Source organism: Papio anubis, chromosome 13, assembly GCF_008728515.1.
Source record: "Papio anubis isolate 15944 chromosome 13, Panubis1.0, whole genome shotgun sequence".
Lineage (NCBI taxonomy): Eukaryota > Metazoa > Chordata > Mammalia > Primates > Cercopithecidae > Papio > Papio anubis.
Genome location: NC_044988.1, coordinates 59,340,512 through 59,364,633, shown reverse-complemented (window position 1 = coordinate 59,364,633; position 24,122 = coordinate 59,340,512).

Below are 24,122 nucleotides of genomic sequence, written 5' to 3'. Positions count from 1 at the left end.
AAGATAATGAATAGAAGTAATTAGAAAGGAATTTTTTTGATTGGAGAGTGGAAAATTATAATGGGGAAAAGTGTGGTGACATATATGGAGAAGGAATGATTTATATAAAATACATGCCCGGGACCTTAGGAAGTTTTTGGTTTTATTTTTGAAGAATTTGCCATCGAATACCAGAAGCTCTTTTGAAAAGGCTTGGTTAGAAAGAGTCCAGTAGCATAAAGCTTTGTTAGAAATCAGCCAGTATGGTGCCTTTAATTGTTCTCTACATGCTTAATTATTTAATATTAGAGTGATAACTACTGTCTGAAAACTTGGAGATTGAAAGTGAGATGCTAAGGCAGTTTCTTAAATGCTTTATCTCACAGAATAATTTGCAAATATGATACAATAAAGAACAGAAGGAGAAGATAAGTTAATGAAAGTTGATAAGACACAAGTGGGTTTCTCAAGACAAGTTCACAATAAAATTAATCTATTATGCTTACATTTAGGAAGGCTGTTCATTCTGCCCTAGCAGATGGTAGCACAATAGCATTCCTTAAACATTGTTGGAAGTGGCAGTGCGTGGTGATGGCTGCTGATGTATTACACTAATACATTTCAGAGTGACAGCACTCTTGATGATGTATTATACTAATATTGCAGTTTATCACATGAGCAGTACTCTGATGATGCATTACAGCAATATATCATCAAAGCAGTTCTGTTTGTTTTCTTTCTCACTAATCTAAGTCAAGTCCAAAATTCTGCTAAAAAAGTAAATCTTTGGCTTTCAACCTGTTTCCTGTGGAAAAATAAGACCTTTGAGAAAAAGTATGACACTTGTAATTACTATAACAATGCAAATGACTGAAAAAATTTAATCATTATTTTGCTTTAGTGCTTAAAATTTGCATTCTGTAAACTTGCCTTAAAAATAATAATATATATGCAATGGAATTTTGCTTTACATCAGCAGAACAAAATTTTGTATTCAGTGTATCTACAAATAGGTTCCACATATGTATAGAAAATACTAAATAAGGCTAAGAGCAGAGATAATGCTTTATCATGTAATTAAGTGACTCTGATTAATGAAACTAAATTATTTGTATTGTCTGTCTTCATTTAAGAAAACAAACATCCACCATTATACAATAAAGAATTAGCATGTGAAAGTTCTCCATTTTCTCCAGTAACCAGGAAACTTTGCTATGAATGATTATGTGATTACAAAAAATAGAAAATGTAACTTAATTCTGGATAATGGATAGAATCTGAGATTTATTTGAGGAGTACATGGGGAGAAGAAGAGGAAAAATAAAGAAAATTAGGGAATATTGGATACGTCCACAAGCAGAAAGTTGAAACTCATCAATAGAAGCACCTGAGACAAGTCTGCTCGGAAATGTAAGGTTGATTGTAAATGGGAAAGAACCAGAAAATGCACCAGGGGGATACTCTTGGTGTATAAAGACTAAAAAGCAATCTTTGGGCACTCTTGACTAACAATAACCTCTTACCCACACTCACCTAAAAAAAAAAAATTTTTATTGGTTACACTGCATGCTGATACGTTCCTGCTAGAGGGAGAATCATCATGATACAGACCACATAGAGTAATCTGCAAATAAGATGATTTAAAGGGGGAGGAAAGATAGTTTGACACAAATAATTTTAAAATAAATCATATTTCTAGAAACTTTCCAAAATTAGTAGATGATTTAGATGTAATAATTTTATATTAGAGGAAAGTATAACATTTCAGACCATAAAGTAGTACTGTAATGTTGACGCTTTTGCTAACAAATCTAAGTTGTGCCTCTCTATATAAATATTTTTCCTCATAATTACAAAAATATGTGTACTAGAAAGGTGTGTAGTAGCCTGCTCAATGGTGTTAGTTGTCTTAATTTGATTTAGCAAACAACAAATTTAAATACTAATTCAATTGTATAAAAGATAACAGTTTTACCATTACACATTTTTGCTTGCCTTCTTTCAAATGGCAATCTCATTAAGCATAAAACTTAATCATATCATTATATCCAAGTAGATGTGAATATATTACTGTATATCTATTAAGTTAGAAGAACTGACAAAAGCAACCTAAGAAAAATAAGAAGTCATATAATTAACATAGTTATAATATGCTTGAGGACACACCACTCAGAAAATAATGCTTTGCTCTATAAAGTTCTATAAAGTCTACCATGCATTAGAGCATTCAAGATCTCATTGTATCTCTGCATTGGTTCTGAAAAGTAAATAACACATGGGTTTAGACTTTGAATGGTGGATTCCAGAAAATCTAGGTTTGATTCTCAATCCTTTTGTTTATCATATGTGGGGCCTTGCATTAATTAAACCTCTTAGTATTTCTAAGCCTCAATTTTTTTCATCAATCATAATATGATTTTTAAAAATCTAATGCAATATTTGGAATACAGTAAGCACTCAATATATACCATTATCATCTGTTTTATCTGAAGTTTGAAATTTAAAAACTAAGGACCATTTTTTTAAAGGGCACTCAGAGATGTAAAGTTGAATCACAAACTAGATTTCTTGACTCCTATGTGACTCTAATACACAATTCCATCTTTCATACAAAGTCTTATCAACCACTGTTGGGGTTGGTGACAATGGCTTAATATGTTTCTGTGTTTTTCTGAAACAAATCTAGACTGCTATAAGTTCACTGACTATATTAATTCTGGGAAAGCTTCTTAGATGAGAAGTATTAAATTAGTATTTAAAATTTTGCTTTTTTAAATTGTATACAAAACCTGACTTCACTGGTGAGAATGAAAAGGAAATACCTACAATAATGTACTCTCCTAATCAGGATGGTGACCCTGACATGGAGTTGAAGACAGAGATGTAACAAAACTGGGTCAAACAAAAATAGACATATTCTATTAAAAAATAATGTTTCTAAATTAATTAACACACAGCATACTAAAAAGGTATTTTCTCCACTACATTATTGAAAGTTGGGGAGGAGTAAGTAATAAACACAAAGAATTATGGGCCTTGGGTTTCTTTGTAGAAGACAACCAGGCACAAGCACAAGTAAGACAAAGCTTTGAGGTCTCTGCCTTCCAAATGTGCCTATGTGAACATGAACAAAGTCTATTTTCTAGTGACAAACGTCAATTACAGAGCAAAACACCAGTTCCCAATTTATCTACAAATCCATACATCCATGTGTATATATACAAACACCTATATGTACACACATACATATACATAAATCACACACACAACTGCACAGAAGGAAGCACCCAGGAAGCCCAAATACACAGAGACTAAATTTCCTATGTAGTAGGATTTAAGCAGATGATATTTGAATTGGAAAAGAAAAAGTGTATTTTTTATTAGTTATCGTATTAGTTGTTTTAATTTGATTTAGCTAGGGAGGCTGAATACCTTGTTACCCAGCAAAAAATCAACTTTCACATTGGCTGCTGACGAATTCCTGTAAGTTGTGGCATGACCTTAGGGATGTTATTTAACTTCCCCATGCTTCAATATCTTCATCTGTATGATGATATCAGAAATACCTACAATATAGATTTGCTATGAGAATAATTTGATTGATATAAAAATATAAAGCTAGTCTAATACAGGTTTAATAAAGTTATTTATAACTATGTGCATGCTGTGCAATAATTTACATTGGTTACAAGAGTGAAATTTCTATGTAATAACAAGTAATGATAAATTATTACATGTAATTGGAGGCAAATGTGAGCCAGGACTCAAGAACACAAGGGATATTTATCAGAATAACTTGGATAATGTAGAATAATTAAGTTTCTAGTCACTATGGACTTCTATATTTATAAAACTACATGCTGCTTCTATAACTTAATAAAAAAGAAACTACACACCAGCCTGGGATATTTGAATGGTTTTATTACTAAAGATAAATAATTCTCTATTCTCTCTAGGATACAGTTTCAGGAAAGCAAAAGATAATAATTCAATTTAGAAAAATGTAATCCTGTATTTAGTTTAGGAACTTGTATTCACTTTGCAGAGCTATGGAATAATTATTGATAATTATTATCATAAGAGTAGTCTGCCTAAATATTTTGATACCATATGTGATCTCAGATTATGAAAAATTTTGGCTAATAATTATTTAGCAGTATATTTTTCAAGATAAAATTGCTTTCTAAAGAATGAACTCACATGTATATATATGAGCAATTTGTTAATTTTGAAATTAGTTTGCACTGACCATCTCAAAATGATAATTGTCAGATACTAAAAATAAAATATGAATAACAGAACAATAAATTTACTTATAAAAATTTTTGACTAGGTAAGTTAAAGTACTTTTGGTTACGTTTTTAAAAAATAAGACTTTGCATATTACAGATAAATCTAATATGAAAAGTTCTATTGACCTCTGCTACATCTTCAATTGCAGAAATTATAAAATATATTTTAGGAGTGAATATTCATGATAAAATATGTTCCTTAAATCTAAATACTTTACGCAAATCAACTTGCCTTTGTAAAATTGTGAGGTTGTTTTTTCTCCAGATATGGAAATATCATGTTTCATTTTTCCTTTGTAGAGATACATTGCTTTTCCATAGCACTAGGAAGGGCATAAACTAAACCTAAGAGAAGGTTACATTTTATTGGTCTAGATTTAAAAAGGTAATAGAACATTTGAATTTGACAGGACTTTACAATAATCATTTAACCCAAGCTCTGCACTTTAAGAAGGAGACAACAAAGCCCTCAAGAGTGACTTGCAGAAAATCAAAGTAGCTACTGGCAGAGTCATCAGTGGAAATCAGGCCTGGTTTTTTTCCAAGTTGTGAGAAAATTTGTGCTCATTTTGTAATATGTAAAACATTTGAAATTTTTTATGCGGTTGTAATCAAACATCTTTGGAATGAGATAGTTGTGGAAGAATGGTGTTCGGTGGGTGGCAGAGATTTTTCTTTAGTGAGGGTAGATTTAATTGTGTCTCCATAAAGGGTGCTGTACGAACTAATTGTGGGTCTCTTCAATGGGGGTTCCCTGCACATTCAGCTTCAGGCTAGAGGCAATGGATTGCCAATGTAGCAGTATTTTGAAACTCGTTAGCCTCTTGTAAGATGAATGCTCAAATAAGCCTTACAGATACTTACAAACAGAAAGGAATGAATAAATAGCTCTGTGTTTTAATTGAACAGTAAACAAGAATGCTATTTTACTATTTTTAATGTATGTAGATTATTTTATTTCCAACAAGTTATATGTAGAGTAAAAGAAAATGATAAATGAAACCCATCAGTAAAAGGCTATTTAGTGAAATAGGTCTCTGTGTATCAGTAAGGATGCCTCTATCTTACGTTGTAAGGATTGAACTTTATATTTAGATGAAAAAAATAAACAAAAACAGCTCTAGTATTATATGTACACTAGCACTGTAGTTTTGTAGTTTTGGGGGAAGTCAGATGTAACCTACATTTTATGTGATAGTCTCTATCAGCTCTCATTTTGAGACAGAGCTTCTACTCCTCAGAGTTTGAGTCAAGCATTCATGAAGTTAGACTGAAGAGAAAAAGCTTCCTCAGTTTTTCCTTTGCGATCTCATTTTGGTTCTGTATTCCTCTAGCATCTCAATCAATTGTCTCCTATGTTTAACCCCTAAATTATATTACCATCCAGGTTCTAGGCTATATATATGTAGTCCATATATTTCCAATTCTGCAGCCTACAGAGGCTATACTTTTTTTTTATTAATAGCCAAGAAGCCTAATCTAAGCTTCCACTTGAGCTGCCTCAGGAAAAAAGGCTGATTTATCACGTTTTTGAAAAATCATTGATTCATGCTTATACATTCCCTGCAGAACTCCTATTTGCTTAAGACCACCACCGTGCTAGCTTCTACTCTAGGTAAAAAGAGTCCTAGGGAATGATATGTGGTCCATCTCGGCTCACCAACTTGGGACACAGAAAAACCTTAGCAAGTACAAATGCTTGTAATTGTCTAGAGTGTCTGCCTGCAGCTGCTCAAACACTTGAATACTCAGATTTGGCTGTACCGCTTTTTTTCATCACAGATAACTAAAGTTCATCACAGAATTTGCCTATAACTTTCTGTTTTTGATTGCCCTCCCTATCCTGATGCCAGACTCTGAACTTCTTATATGAGAAACAGTCTCCAACTTTGATTTATTGTAATGTCAATGATGTGACATTTTTGTAGGCAGTAGAGGTCAATTCAAACCACGCTTTATTGCCATTTATAAAACCGTAGCATGACAGTAGGCCAATTATAGCTTATTGAATTCTTAAATGGTGTTGCATATGAAGTGATCAAAACATTGTTTGGGGTTATTGTTAAACCCACTGAGTAGAAATGCTGCTGCATATTATTGAACTTCCACATAAGAAAATATTGCTGCACATACAAAAAGACAAAATGATAACAGGGAATTAGTGTGTAGACAATTATACACACCTGTTGATAATAAATTTGCTCCCAAGTAACACTAAGTAGCTTTTCTTCCTCTAGTCCTATTAATAGTTGATTTTCTGGTCAGGTGCACTATTGATCGATTTGTACTGAAGTCATTTTTTCCTCATTAGCTTTCCAAACTTTCCTTTGCCTCAATTTTCCTCAGATACAAAAGCCCCACAAGATTATAGGAGACTTGTTGCTTAGCAACAGTCTCATCCTTATAACTGTAATGGTTCAGTGTACAATGTCACCTTTTTAGGGGAAGAGGTCAGATGCTTTTCTGTTTCCAATGTTTACTCCTTTTAATTACCAAAGTAAGATATTTAGTTATTTTTAATTACATTTTTCCTACATGAATGGTTTTCATTTTTGTAATTGTGCATGGCAATGTTGAGACAGAATACTTGTTTATATCCTTTAAAAACACATTCAGAAACTTATTCCTTATTACAAAAATACTAGCAAAAAATATTAGTTTTTTAAATTCTCAGAATATCTTTTCACACCCCAAAAGAGAAGTTTTGACACTTATCATAGCAATAATAGTTGTTATTATTATGTTCTTAGGCTTATATAGTATAGAAGTTTATAGTAAACGCATTTTCTGTAGTAAATTTCTATAATAATGGAATATTATTTATCATAAGCTTTCTGTTTTCCACCCACATCTGTATAACTATTATACCTTTTGTATCTGCTCAACATGAAATATCCTCTGTTTTGCATAAACTATGTAAATATAATTTACAGGTATGCATAAGCTTAGCTATGTATAATACTTTGACTACAATGTAGTTTCGTACAAAATCAAACCCACCCAAAAATGAGATGTAGAAATAATACAAAGAATAATGGGTGGAGATTAAAAAATACAGCTGCTTCAAGGAAATAAATCATATCCTAGATTAGAAAAGATTGCATCTGCCTCTGGGGACAGACCAGCATAGCTACTACATTCTTTTCTCATATTACAATATAAATGTCAAGACATTTTTGTTTGCAGAATTTGGATTAAAAGCATTATACTAATACCCTGAACATTATGGACCTTAACACAGCTGGTTGGAATGTAGAACAATTTAGAAATACTATTTTTTATTTATTTATTTATTATTAATGAAGGATGAAGACTGAAAACAAATAATGTAGGAAATGAATTAATCATCAAAGTGTATCTTTTATCTGTATTTAGTGGGCAATTTCTGTATGTGAGACTCTAGTTACCCCTAATAAATGTGTCTGTTTTAATTTTTCTCATTGCATTAACTACATTTACAGTTGGTTACTACTTTTTTTTTTTTTCATGCTACAGTTACTAAGTGATAGAAGGAATGTTTTATTGTGCACTGAAATTACTCTTGTCAGATGACTTCCTTGTATGTTGTGGGGAGAGGATTCATTTGAATAAGTCCTCAGAGCTGACTACAGAGCAAGGCATAACTAACCACCCTCATCAAATTCTTATTAGTTATTTAATGTGTATTTTAAAAGAGGAAGGAGATAAAATACGTGCTTCATGACAATGTTGATCTGAAATTCCACATTCTTATTGTAGGTATGTGTCTGGAATAGGTCAATTTTATTATCAACATTGTAACACATTTTATTAGCTTGGTGCAAATATAGTTGTGATTTTTGCCACTGAAATTAATAGCAAAAACCACAATTACTTTTGCAACAACCTAATAATATAGAGATCTGAAGTTTTTAACCACATTTGCATTTTAAAGTCCTACTGTTACTAGGTGACTGGAAAGAAAATTCCTGTCGTCAGATGACATCCTTGTGTTTTGTGTTGAGGTTCATTTGAATCACACCACAGAACCAACTACAGAACAAACTGATACCCTAAACCTCAAAAGCTCACTAAGGGCCAGGCACCAAGATTTTGGACATTAGATGTGAATAGCATGTTTCTCAGATAGTGTATTAGCTTCCTAGGGATGCTGTAACAAATTACCAGAAATTGGGTGAGTTAAGACAACAGAACGTCACTCAGATGGTATTCTCTTGGAAACCTCAAGGAAAGAATCCTTTCCTGCCTCTTCTGACTCCTTGGAGTCCCAGGCTTGTGGCAGCCTCACTACCATATTTGCTGTCATCTTCACATGGACTCCTTGTGTCTCTGTCTCCATCTATCCTTCTGTAAGGACAGTGGCCATATTAGATTAGGAGCCTACCTTATATCAGGATGACTACATTGCAAGTAATTTCATCTCAAACACTCATTACAACATAAGGTCACTTTCTGAGGCAATGAGGGTTAGGATTTCTGCATATCTTTTTGCGGGAGACACACAATTCAACCTATCACAGATGGTGGAGGCCACAGGATGAGAGCTTTACAGCTGTAGAACTTTAGTAAGAGGGCTTAGTCCTGTCCCCAAAATAGGGAGAGTACACTGTTCAACTGAACTGCTTCATTATAGTAATGTTTTTAAAAATAAAAAATGATAATACTTGTTAAAATTGGCAAGAGTATATGGGTATTCATCATATTTTTTTCCTCTGATTTTGTGAATATTTGAATATTTGAAAACTTAAAATAATAAAGTTAAAATATGGTCTGTGCCTCTTGAAAAGAAAAAGTTGATTATTTATGATGTATTTAATTGTGATAAATGCACATATTTAATAACGTAAAATATGCTGCTTTCACCATTTGTAACTGGACAGTTCAGCACTATGAAGTATGTTTACATTATCATGCAACCATCACCACCACTCATCTCCAGAGTTCTTTTCATCTTGTAAAACTACACAGTGGTTGTTATAGCCCCTGACAACCACCATTCTACTTTCTATCTCTATGAATTTTACCACACTCAGTACTTCACATAAGTGGAATCGTAAAGTATTCAGCTTATACCACTTAGCATAATGTCTGCAAGGTTTATCCATGTGGTAGAATCTGTCAACATTTTCTTAAGGCTGAATAATATTCCATTAAAAGCATATGCCACATTTTGCTTAGCCTGTTAACTGCTGAGGGACACAAGGGTTGCTACCACATTTTGTTTCATGTTAATAATGCTGCTATAAACATGAGTATACAGCTATGTATTTGAGACCATGCTTTCAGTTCTTTTGGTTATATATTCAGATGTGAAATTGTTGGATCATATGATAATTCTACTTCTAATTTTTTATGAAACTGCCATACTATTTTCCACAGAGGAAATGTGTACATTACATTCCCAGCTATGCACAAAGGTCCCAATTTTCTAAGTTTTCCACATCCTTGCCAATCATTGTTATTTCCTATTTCTGTTTGTTTGTTTTTAAGCAGCTATCCTAATGTGCATGTGGTGATAATAAATTGTGGTTTTGTTTTGGATGGCATTTATCTAATTATTAGTAATATTGAACATCTACCCCGTGCTTATTGACCATTTATGTACCTTCTTTAGAAACATGGCTAATGAAATATTTTACCTATATTTGAATAAAGTTATTTGTATTTTTTATTGTTGAATTTGTTTTTCTTATTTGTAGAGTGACATAAAGCTTGAGAACTACCAGCCTGAGCAACATCACAAGATCCCATCTCTACAAAAAAATTTTAAAAATTAGCTAGGTGTGGTGTTGCCTGCCTATAGTCATAACCACTCAAGAGGCTGCGGCAGGAGGATCACTTGAGCCCAGGAGTTCCAGGCGACAATGAGCTATGATGTTGCCACTGCATGAGAACTGGGCAACAGTGGAAGACTCTGTTTCTAAACAATAAAAATGTAAAAAGACAAACTTATTTGTAAACATGGTAAAGAATACCCGTATATACTCATTACCCAAATTTTCCAATTTTTAATATTTCTCCCTTGTGCACCCTAGTTTGCTATCATTTTCTCTATCATATCATGAATATATATAATTTTATAACTTACATATAGAAGTCCTTTATCTCTAAATACTAGTGTCTGTATTATAAAAACAGAAAGATGGTCTCTTATATGTAACCAGTATATATGTAATCTATACATTTAAAATTTATACAAAATGTTATATTATCTCTTATATGCATGTATTAAATCTTTTTCAATTTACACTGTAATGCCTATAAGTTTTTGGTTGACTTTTTTGTCTGTTTTTCCAGTCACCACATGATCAAGTAGGCTTCCATATTGTATTTGACTTTCCTGTCTCTGGAGTCTCTTTATTCTTTAATCAGAAATCTGGAAGATTTCCACAGCAGCTGTTCTTTTTCCTTTCTTTTATTTGTTTGTTTTTTAAATGTCATTGAGGTTTGGGAAAATTTAGTCAAAGGGCAATTTATAAGGTCCCTTCTTCACACAAGAAAATTATAATTCTGGAGTACAGGTTTGCTCAAAATTTTGATTTTTTTTTACATATAGATTCTTGTGACTGTTTAGACCCTATCAGGGCAATAATTGAGGCATGCATAACTGACAGTCTCAGAGATAGAGGATTAGTGGAGGGTGAGACAGAGAAGCTGGTGATGCAGAGAAAATCGACAAAGAAAGGATTATATGTCCTGGACCAAGAATAACCCATTAGGTTCAGCAGTGAAATGGGGGAAAATAAAAGAAAACAATGAACTGTAGTGCTTAAATTTAGCATTTCATAATCTTAAAGATGAAGCTGGGCGTATAATTTGGTAACATGCCTGGCTAGCATGGGGAAAATATATACACACACATATATATACATGCACACACATACATATTCATATACCTCATCAACAAAAATGATTTTTTTTTTTACACTGATGAGTGATCAATAGGGAATTGAGTGAAAATTTAGAAAAGTGAATAAAGAAACTCTTCAGAAAGGGAATTGTCATGGATGTGATTCAAAAAAACAAGTTTTGCTATATGTAATCCCAACCGTTTTTTAAGAAGTTAAAAAGAAATCATCTCTTACTAAATTGGAATGGGCTTGAGTGAGAGTTTGCAGTGCAGACAAGGGAGAGCTGAATTGCTGTGCACGATAAAGGAAGATTAAATGTGTGGTGAGCCTGACATCCTAGGAGAGCTATCAGCAGGGTGGGACACTTCATGAGAGGAGAGAAACATCTGACAGCCTCAGGGCAGAGTAGCACAAAAGGGATTTGGGGAGAAAAATAATTTTAAAAAAAGGAGGTTCTTTAAATTGCTTGCTAAGTGGCCTGCTGTGTAATCTCATAATAAAAGGTGCAAGTCTGAATAATTATTTTTTTGTTAAAGCAGACTATTAGAGGAAAATTGATTAGGGAGCTGCCAACATTTAATAGACAGTCACTATTTCTCAACTAAGAATCCATCTCCCTCTTCTCGGGCACATTTGGCAATATCTTCAGATAACTTACTTTCTTTCTTGCTTTCTTGCTTTCTCTCTCTCTTTCTTTCTTTCTCTCTTTCTTTCTTCTTTTTTTGGAAAATGCTACTGCCATGTAATAAATAGAGGCCAAGGACGCTGCTAAACATTCTGCAATGCACAGGACACCACTTCCTATTCCCAATCACTAATTTCCAGGCCCCAACTGTCACAAGTCTCAAGACTGAAATACCTTGATCTAAGTGTATGCAAGATAAACAGATAATATGGAGAAACTACAGTAGAGGGCAGAGTGGTGATTCTGGATATAAATCCACAGGACTTCTCAAAAATTCCTGAGAAAAATCCAGGCTTTCAAAGATCATGAATGTGGTAGAGTCCAAGACAAGATCTCAAAGAATAATGGGGTAATCAGCTATATCTGCATGAGGAGTAAAATAAAAATACATTTACATTAATACAGATAGACAGTATGCTTATAGGATAGGTTCACAAAGTAGAAAGGCATGGGCAGGATGGAGAGATTGAGAGGCATGGGATATGAGGAGTAAAGGGCTCTGATAGCCTACATGGTCGGGGAAATGCTGACCATGTTCCTCTTTGTGTTCTTTCTTCATCTTCAAAAACCCATTCTGAATATTACAGAGCTCTGGGTTATAAGGCTAGAATTCTGGGCTGGAGCACACCTTCCCAGGTTCCAGTTCCAGTGATGAACAGCACTTCACTTCAGATATGGGAGAACCATCTCTTTTGTCTAAGGAGTATCAGTGTCTGTGATGGTTAATACTGTGTCAACTTGATTGGATTGAAGGATGCAAAGTATTGGTCTTGGGTGTGTACATGAGGGTATTGCCAAATGAAATTAACATTTGAATCAGTGGGCTGCGAAAGGCAGACCCACCCTTAATCTGGGTGGGCACCATCTAATCAGCTACCAGCATGACCAGGATATAAAGTAGGGAGAAAAACACCTAAAGGCTAGACTGGCCTAGCCTCCCAGCCTACATCTTTCTCCTGTGCTGGATGCTTCCTGCCCTCAAACATTGGACTCCAAATTCTTCAGTTTTGGGACTTGGACTTGCTTTCCTTGCTCCTCAGCTTGCAGGTGGTCTATTATGGGCCCTTGTGATCGTGTGAGTTAATAGTAAACTCCCATGTATATAAGTATATATATCCCCTATTAGTTCTGTACCTCTAGAGAACCCTAATACAGTGTTCCATGCTGAGCTCACATGGAACTCATCTTCCTCCTGTGTTTGGCAGAGCACCTTCCTTTATTGACTCACTTTCAAAAGAGAAATTAGGCATCACTTACGTTTGTGAAACATCCACATTCATTTACTTCCTCAATGACGTTGGTCCAGGGAGACACCTAAGAACAGAACTCTCAGGATAGAGAACAGAATCTGGAAGAATATAGGTTGGGCAGGGAAGATACGAGAGTAAGGACTATTAATTAGATGTGAAACTCATGGACCACCTATTTTGGTTTAGCAGAGGCCTTCAGAATACTTTTCAAACACAGAGATTCAAGTGACACAGATTATAAGATTTAGGGGCTCCTTCAGGAGAACAATGCTTCCCAACATATCTGCTCAACATTTATCATCTCATCTTCAGATGTCCCTGACATGAATCACGTCGTTGTGTTTTGTCTGACCTGTAGAGCAATGCTGAGAATTGCTGTGATCAGATGCTAGAGCCCAGGAAGAAGCAGAATGTTATCATATGGAGTACACATGTACATATTGGTCTGATATTCTGCACAGTTTTTAGCAGACAATTTTTGACTAAAAGTTCATTGAGGACCACATCCACAAAACCCTTCTTGGAACTTTTTAAATATGAAAAAAATAGAAAGTATCTTATCTACTTTAAAAATGAATAGCAGGGAAAGATGAAAGGATCCACTAAGTCACTGTAGAAAGGCATATTATTCATGAAAACTGAAGGTGTGGGGAAAAGGGAGATGGAGATTTGGTCCCCTGCCTTCATTCTTTTCCTGAGTTTCAGCATTAATACAAAGGCAATGAGATGCAGATAAAGAATGTGTTGATAGTTATGCTATCCTCTCCCAAAAGGCCCTCTCCAAAGGTGAACCATAATTTCATTATTCTTGAATGTCTATTATACTAAATCACCCTTGAGGGGGAAAAAAAAAAAAAACTCAGAAAAGGTCACAGGAAAGACGTCAAAACCTAAGACACTTCTTTCATCCCTATCCTGCCCCATTCATCCTTGGGAATGAAAGAAGGAAGGTTCTAGGTGATGAGGCAATGTGAGATACAAAGGAACAAGTCTTGGTTGGTTTTGAAGGTCAGACTTCTGGGTCTTGCTTTAGACAAGTAGTTTAATTTTCTCAAACCTCAGATTTCTCCCTAGTCCTTCTGGCTTCTACATTAAAATACCATAAACTGAGTGGTTTGTAAACAATGGAAATTTATTTCTGACAGTTCTGGAGGCTAGAAAGTCCAAATCAAGGCCCCAGGAGACGTGAAATCTGATGAGAACCAGCCTCCTGGCTTATAGACCAAAATCTTTTTGTTGCGTACTGACATAGTAGGAGGGACAAGGGGTCTCTTTCAGAGTGAACTAATTGCATTTGTCAGGGCTCTACCCTCATAACCTAATTACTTCTTGAAAGCCCCACCCCAAGCTAATTCACAGTGTATTTGTGGAGATTACATGAAATAAGAAGATTATGTGAAATAAGAGAGAGTCCTTGGAAAATGATAAAACATTATACATACAATAAACTTTACCATTATTTCCATTGGTCATTTGATTTTGTGTACTTATTCTTGGAATCCTTAAAGTGTTATACCCTAAGAATCTTCTTTGAAGACCCTTTCACTTCTGTTTTTATTTATCCTGGTTTCCTGGTTTCATCTTAGAAAATGTACCTGAGAAGAGCTATGATGGCACCTTCTATGACCTGATTGTTTCCCTTTAATTCATGTGTTGAAATCTAATTCCCAATGTGATAGTTTTGAGGGATGGAGGCCTTTACAAAACCATTAGGCTATAAGAGATGAATGAGATCAGTGTTCACATAAAAGAGATTCAACGGTGTTTGTTTTCCCCTTCTACCATGTGAGAATACACAGAGGGTATCATCCATGAGTAACAGGCTCTTACCAGACACTAAATCTGCTGGCATCTTGATTTTGGTCTATGTGTCTGTTTTATACCAGCACAATGCTAAGACAAATTTGTCTGTTTGGCTCACAAATATATTCCTTGCAATTATTAGAGAGGTAGCTGAAATAGGCAATGAAATTTTTGTTGTTTTGATGAAACAAATATATAAATATAAGTTTTCTACTTATTGGTCTCCTTGATACAGGAATAGGTACTTTCAGATGAATTCATATATGCATTCAACAATCAAAACTAAATGTGTCACACTACCTGACTTCAAAATATACTACAAAGCTATAGTAACAAAAATAGCATGGTACTGGTATAAAACAGACACATAGACCAATAGAACAGAATATAAAACACAAAAATAAATCCACACATTGACAGTTAACCCATTTTGACAAACAGATCAAGAACACACATTGGGGAAATAACAGTCTTTCCAATAAATAAATGGTGCTGGGAAAACTGGATATCCACATGCAGAAGAATGAAACTACATCCTTATCTCTCACCATATAAAAATACCACTCAAAATGAATTAAAAACTTAAATGTAAGGCTTGTAACTATAAAATGACTAGGGGAAAACATTGAGAAAATGCTTCAAGACATTGGTCCAAGTAAAAGTTTTTTGAGTAAGACCTCAAAAGCACAAGCAACCAAAGCAAAAATTGACAAATGATATTATACAGCAAACTAAAAAACTTGTGCACAGCAAAGGAAAACAGTCAACAAAATGAAGAGTTAACCTACAAAATGGGAGAAAATATATGCAAACTATCCACCTGAAAAGAAATTAATAATCATAATATATAAGGAACTCAAATAACTCAAAAGCAAATAAATATCCTCCTCTTAAAAAGTGGGAAAAGGACTTGAATAGACATTTCTCAAAAAGAAAAAGACATACAAATTGCCAAGAGATATATGAAAAAGTGTTCAATATCATTTATCATCAGATAAATGCAAATCAAAGAACTTCAAGATATCATCTGCTGCCAGTAAAAATAAAAAAGACAAAAAATGACCCATGCTGCTGAGATGCATTGAAAATGGAATGCTCATACACTGCTGGTAGTAATGTGAATCAGTACAGCCTAGGTAGTATTACATTACTATTGTAAATCAGTACTGTAAAACAGTATAGAGGTTTCTCAAAAAATTGAAAATAGAACAGACTGCCATATGACCCAGCAATCTCCATTGGTGGATGTATATCCAAAATAAGAGAAAGTGATATATCTAATAGATATCTGTGCTACCATATTTACTGCAGCACTATTCAAAAAGCCAAAATATGGAATCAACGTAAGTGCCTATCAACAGATGAATGGATAAAAAAAAGTGCTATAAATATACATAATGGAATATCATTTAGCCATAAAAAGAATAAAATTCTATAATTTTCAGTGAAATGGATGGAACTGGAGGTCATCATGTTAAGTTAAATAAGCCAGGCACAGAAAGATAAATATTAATAACACATGTCTTCACTCATATGTGGAAGCTAAAACGTTGATCTCATGGAAGTCAAAATTAAAATGGTGGTTACCAAAGGCTGGTTTCTTACGCAGGGAGTGTTTAGAAAATCCAATTTATTCACTTTAAGTAATTTGTCTTATTTGTCAGATCACACATTTCTGTATTATGAAATATTGTTGGCAATATCTTACCATTATCATTTTAATACACTACTGTCATGTTACAAAATGTTGTGAAATTTAACAGAATATCTCTAAGATGATCATTTAATATCCTGCATTTCAATTTATTTATCTGTAGACTCACATGGGATTCCCATGCTCTAGCTTTTGGGTCCTTTGCATGTGAAAATGTGTTTTACAGGTCTGCATTTGTTTGTCAGAACACAGACTGATTGAAACGCTTGCAGATGAACATACCCAGTTTGGAGATCTCACTTTTAAGACTGTTCTTTAAAAATAGTCATGAATGCAACAAATACAGTAATAAATTATGTCCTGGTATCTTTCATAAGCAGCGGTATTAGGGTAACCCAAAACACTTTGTCCTTGTGCAAAAATAATTTATTTTTAAGATTTGTTGTCTAATTTTCTGGTATCATTTTGAAATTTGAATAAAGCCTTACAGAATAAGATATATCTGATGATCAAATTAGTCTGATTCATGGAAATTGGGTGTTCAATTTGATAATGGTAATTCTAAGCCTACTTCTTGTGGTTCTCTATTTCCTCCCAAAGGATATTCCTTCTTATTTTCCTATTATTATATCTTTATTACAGTATAAATAGTATACCCATATACAACTTTAAGTTCAACATACTCTTGTTCAGTGCCAACTATTCATAGGCATAAGTGTTCTCTCTCTTTTTATTCATGTTTTTACGAAATTAAAATGTGAATGTATGTAAGATAAATGAAGATAGGCAATACAAAAATAATAAAACCACAAGAACTGGATAGTTTATGGGTTTTTTTTAGAGAAGAGTGTGCACAAATTGTTGCCTCAACTATGTACCAAACTGTTACCCTTAGAGAGTGAGGCTAACCTATATGTTTATATTTCCAGGAAGAGATCAATGAATGAATATATAGATTGATGGATGGATGAATGAATGGCTGGATTAATAACAACCTTACTGATTTAGTATTTGCCTACCAAATATGTGTTTATATTCTGAATTAAAGTCCCTCACTTTAAAGTCTCTCATTTTAAGAGATTTCTACAATTGGCATACACTATTCTACCACACGAAGAAAAATTTGTAAGAATTTTACTTGATTTTCAAGTATTTGCTGTATCTCCACAAAATTTACATATATAACCATATTTTGTCGAAAGAACATTTATTTTGACATCAATAATGCCATAATTTTAATTTACTTCATCTTATTTGTGCATTTCCTGAGGATATAAGACACATATGGAAATATTAATAAAAACATATAAATTATGTGAATATATTAATAATGCAAGCATAATTCTAGACTGGGAAATACTGCCAGTGTGCTTTGGAGGATTTAGAATTCCTCTGGGTAATTTGTTTTGCTAAAAAATATACAGCTTAAACATTCAGCCCACTAATGTATCGAAGCTTTCATCATTTCTTTTTTTCCAAGTAAATTCTCTACAGGCATTGAAATTGTGAAAAGCTCAGAGTACAGCCACTCAAATAATACTTTCAAAAGTTGCCAAAGTATTCCCTTATTGCATATTCTTTACAATAATTTTGAGTTGTGGTTCAAAATATCAATCACTGAATAAACATGAAATACTGAGTATGTGCTCAAATCTATTTCATTCAGGGTTCGAAAACTTGAGATTTAAAACCCTAAAATGTATTCTCTAATTAAGCATGCAGGGCTAACCTAGGTTAGTCCAATAGAGAAGAATGTACTTACGGATGAAACATACCTATGTATTTGTCATGTTGAAAATGAGAAAAATGTGAGGGATCTCAAGGAGATAACAAAACATTTACTGACTATAGAAGGAAATTAAGCATCAGGAAAAATTAAAAATAGTAGCAAATAAAGTCTTAAAAAGAAAAAATAAGCAGTGAGACTATGCTATGTGTAGGCTTAGGTTAATATGGAGATATATGCCATCAAAGGGAATGATATGTTTAGCAAATTAATGAGAAATATATTTGGTTTTCTCTATGAAGGATTCTGAGATTGAGGCAACGACAACTTTAAGTACTTAAAATGAATTGGTTTATTGAATTACCTGACATGAGAAACGGTGAATTTATAATACTTTTATATATCCAGAATTCTGACTTCAAACTTTTTAAAAATTGTATTCCTTACTTATGACTAATATAAATATAGATACCTTAAAATTTGCATTAGGTTTCTGGATTATTAGCAATCTATATTTTGTGTGTATTATAATTCTTCCGTTTACTTAATGTCAATGCTCGACTTTCTCACTTACATAAAACGTCTCCCATCTCTGGCATACCTCACACTAGCGAATGGGCTTTGGTGATGGGTGAATGCATGTAATTGTGTGAGTGTGTTTTTGTGTGTTGGATGTTGTTTAGATGTTTGAATTTTTTACTAGTTTGTCTTCTTACTAAGCTATTTTTCTTTTCCATTCACTAAAGAAACTTTGCATTATAGTGTGTCTTCAAAAATGCCCCCAACTTTCCCTCTCCTCCCTATACACACATTCTGCTTCCCACATCAAGAAGCAGAAATCGTTTTCCTTTCCATAAATGTGGGATTAGTCTTGGAACTTGAATTAACCAATATATTATGGCAGAAGTGACACTGTCAGTTCCAGGCCTCAGCCTTAAGAAGGCCCAGTGCCTTCCTATTTTGTGTTCTTGGTGCTTTGAGCTGTCATGTAAGAAGTTCACACTACTGGACAGAAACCACACGAGGATAAAGAGACCAAATGGTGAAGCACTGAGGCAGCAGGCATGAGAAGGAAGAAGGCATCTTAGCTTTCTACTTGAGTTGTCATATCCCGGCAACCCCTTGATTGACCATAGGTGATACCAGTAAAGTGCCTTTCAGCTGAGCCCCTAACAGTCATAGAATCATAAAAATAGTGCAGTAGTTGCTGATTTAAGCCAGTCAATCTGGAGGTTATTTGTTACACACTATTAATAGATAGTTGAAACATACTAGATTCTTCCTGAAGAAAGAGGAAGGGAGCATAAAGGTCTTATAGTTGCATCCTGAAAATCAGTGCCCTGTGTCATGTATGCGCGAATGAATATTTTTTTCTATAATGGGGAACTTTGTGTATGTTTTTTGAAGATGTCTTTGATGATGGCCTCCACCTAAGGTTCCTTAGTGCCCATGGTACATTAATTAACTGTGACCTTAAGTTCTCCTTAATTCCCCTCAGTATGAAACTCTCTAGGGCAGGATGGTTTGTAATAACTCATGGTTGGTTCACTGTATAGTTAGTGAAAGTGCCTGGTCTCTTCCAAACAGGCCTCACTCACCCTGTTGTGCTATCACAGATCACTCTAGTCACAGCCTATAACTCTCAGACTTTTATTCCAGGTACTATCTCGACATCTTCCAAATTCCCAAAGACATGTCAAATTTCCTATTGGTTTCTCTCTAACATTACTCAATTTGCCTGGGAGTGGTGGAAGGTGACATGATGCTCCCTCAACATCTAACTAAAATTCTAAGTCAAAGATTTGTATATATTAAAAATCTTCCATTAATTTCTTACATACTCATGACATTGAGATAAGCTAATTCTGTCATAAATCCTTTTGGAATCCTCTGTGGAAACACTTCACCTATAAACCTTGGATCTGTGCTACCCAGTTATTTTTTTTTCCAAAGTGTACATGGAGTAAATTGTTTCTGAAACTCACAATAATATACGTTAAGCACACATAAAAAACATTAATGCTATTAGACAATGAATTCCTATGGGCTATTCTCATTATTTATAGTAGTTAGGTTTTATAAAGTCACCATGAACACTAAATTGGTGAATATTAAAGCATTACTCCCAGGGAAAATACAGGCTTAGATTCCTACAAGACTCTGGTCACAACATTTCCATCAGCTGATTAACACATAGCCTTATTTTATACGTGTTTCTGTTTAAAGATATATTATTGAAGGTACATGTATATGTGGGGGTGTGTGTGTGTGTGAATATATGTATATGCATATACATATACACATATAGTTAACTCATGAGCAATGGACTCACAGTCAACAACATAATTCATGCCTGATCAAGTGTTTCTAACACACGTATTTTTTCTGTGCGGCACATCATAGCCTTGTTGATCATGAAAATATTAGCCAGCACTTCAGCACTACACTTGAGGGTCATTTTAAAAAGAAACATTATTAAGAGTACAAAAAAGTAAAAAATGTGGTATAGATAGACTTTGAAAAAAACACTTGTTTACAGGATGAAGATTGAAACAAGAAGACAGAAGATTGCCTTACTAGACTTCAACAGGAAATGTGTATGTCAGGGTGACTCAAATTTTCTGCCACTCTATACATGTCTATGAATGACTGAGAAAGCCTGTAAGTATTGATCTGGGGTCTACAGATAAATATTTGCCACTAAGAAAATTCTGAAAACTGGAAACACCAAATAATTAGGATTTAACACACACTTATACATCAGTTTTTATATGATTTTTATTTTCTAGGTGTAATGATATTATTACGAATAAAAAGCATAAATAAAATAGAACTGGCACCCTATAGAAACAAATAGTTAACATAATAAGCAGCTGTGATGGTTACTTCTATGTGTCGACTTGACTGGATTATTATGGTGGTGCCCCGATCTTCTGTCAACTATCAATCAAAATGTTGCTATAAAGATAGTTTAAATTTGATGAACATTTAACTCAGGAGACTTTTGGTAAAGCAAATTACCCTCCATAATGTATGTGGGCCTCATATAATCAGCTGAAGGTCTTAAGAAAAAAAGATTGAGTATACCAAGAAGAAATTTTGCCTCCAGACTGCCTTAGGACCTCAGCTGCAATATTGTCACTTCTCTGGAGGACTGCAATGTAGATTTGAGACTTGCCAACCTCCACAATCTTGTGAGCCAATCTCCTAAAAAAAATGATCTACATACACACACATGTATGTGCATGTGCATGCACACACACACACACATCCTAATGATTCTGTCTCTCTGAGAACCCCAACTAATACAGTAGCCAATATCAATTATTATATAATATTATAGCCACTCATTTTATATGCAATAATAGCAAGTGCTAACAAAGTGATGAGCACTTTTCATGGTAAGCACACACATAGAATACATTTAAAAAACTAAATTACAGATAATTCACCAGAAAACCTAAAGGATTTTATTTATTTCAGTTATGCAGACACACTGCCTACCTTTGTGAGGACTCTTTCACCAGAAGTAACTTAGTTTGGACACTCTGTCTCCTTTATTTAGCCCTGAGATGATCTTACATTAGTTACTCAAAAATGTTGTACACCAAAGGATTCATGATCTTTAAAATTACAGAGTATTGAATATCTTTTATTGTTCATACTATCTTGGGGTAGAATTTCTAGGCATTTATTTTTATTGAGTCCTATAAAGGCCATTATGAAAAAGATGATGAAATCATGATCTGTTCAGGAATATCTAAACAACATGAAACGGTTAATAGCACCCAATCCAGTGCTCTGACTTGCTAGTTGTAGGACATTTCCCCAGATCTAACACAGTATATGTATCATTGATATCTATTTGTATGGTTGCTGTGTTGTTGCACAAGTGTGGCCTATTCAGTAACTTACAGTCCTTGAATTTATGTCTTCCTGTCTAAAATTGCCACCACTTAAAAGTGAGGTCTTAAAATCCATTGCTCTGCTTTAATGCAGAATATGCCTTCCTGCTTTGATTTAGACTATAGCAGTGGATTATACAAGCTCACTTGTAAATGCAGGTGATCACCTCCAAAAGCAGACTGCACCCTAGCTATTAAACTTGAGCAGGTCTGGCGTTGCAAAATCCTGGTGATTCAAATCCTGGGATTTGAATGCGTATCAGTTATGTTTTAATTATCTGTCTGGGAGCAAGAATAGAACCGACTGGAACAATACATAGCTAACAATATGCACCAAGTAAACATCAGTTAAATATTAAAAGAATCAATTCATGACCAAATGGCAAACTGTTGTATAGAGCCAAGAGCCTGAGAAAGAAAATGTGAAGTTTTTGCCATATTTACAGGACCTCCGGAAACAATTGCAAATTTTGATTTTCAAAAAGTCAGTGGCTTGAACAGTATAAACTTATCATCTCTAAGAAACAAGATACTGAGGTTCTCAGAGAATGTAAGAAAGTACAAACTATGGAGTCCATAAGAGTGACCTGAGAGCTACACTGGGGTCAGACAATTGGATTCTCAATTGTGGGTAGGGAAGGTAGCTGATTTGGGAGGCATAATATGAAGAGAGATTGGGGAGAATTATACAGCAGGGTAAACTGTAAGATACAAAGGAAATCTCTATCATTGTCACAATAATTTTTAAAATAATATTTAAACAAAAATGTTTAACATCCACAAAAATGTTAGAGAAAAGTTTTGGTTAAAAAGTCTTAAAAACTGGATTAGAAATTTTCCCCTTTTCTCGAGTTAAATTTGTGAAATAATGAAAGGAATATGTGTCTTAATCAAACCATGTATATATGAGTCTCTGTGCATAGATAAACCCTTATAGTTTAGTTTGTGGCTTTATCATTAACACTTGAAATCCATCTTAATTCAATCTAGCTTAAAAAACATCATTCCATCATGATACAATTATTTTAAAATTTATATTTTTAATAAGCTAGACAGTTTTATCTCACTGCTTAGAATAGATTAATCTTGGTCCTATCCCAATTCTTGGGAGAAAGAACTGAAAACATTTTTTCTCAATTTTAATATTTTACTTCATAATATTTATCAAAATCTTGGCTTTGATGACTTCTCTGTTAGTGAAAACTGGCTGATGTCCAAACAACTGAATAAATGAATGGTGTCCAACAAAGATTTTGGAGTCCTTTACCCTATACTTGTGAATTTGACCTTATTTGGAAATAAGGCGCTTGAAGATGATTAAGTTGAGTCATTAGAAAACCTCACAAAAATGTAAAAAAAAAGAAATTTTGATACAGAGGCAGACAGGAATAGAGTGAATAAGATGTGAAGACACAGGAAGAATATTATTCACCATAACAAGGACCTGAGGCTCCTGGAAGCTAAGGGAGACATGGCAAAAATTTACTCTCATTGTCCTTAGAAGGAACCAATCCTGCAGATACCTCGATTTTAGACCTCCAGCCTCTGGAACTTTGAGACAGTAAATTTCTGATGCTTAAGCTACCCAGTTACTGGTATTTTGTTATAGCAAGTCTCAAAACCGGTTAATGTATAAATACAAATTGCTATGAAATAACATATTTCAATACATAATGTGAAAGTCTGAAGATTTAGTTGCTGGGTTATATTCAACAGTCTTTTGTTAACCTTCCATAAATATTAGCAAGTGCTTTTAACATGATGTTCAGTGGTTCTGCCAAGAATTCTAGAGAAAATATTTTCCTGTTTAATAGAAAAACTGGAAGATTCAATTCAATGTTTTGTGAAAGTTTAAAGTTTATTTAAGTTTATGTAATCTCTTTTATATACTTCTATTTCTGAATAAGTCTCCAGATAAAGATTTTTTTTAATAAGCATTGTGCTAACATATCTTCATCTGTTGCTTTTACTGAATTCATTTCTCAGCTCTTATGTAAC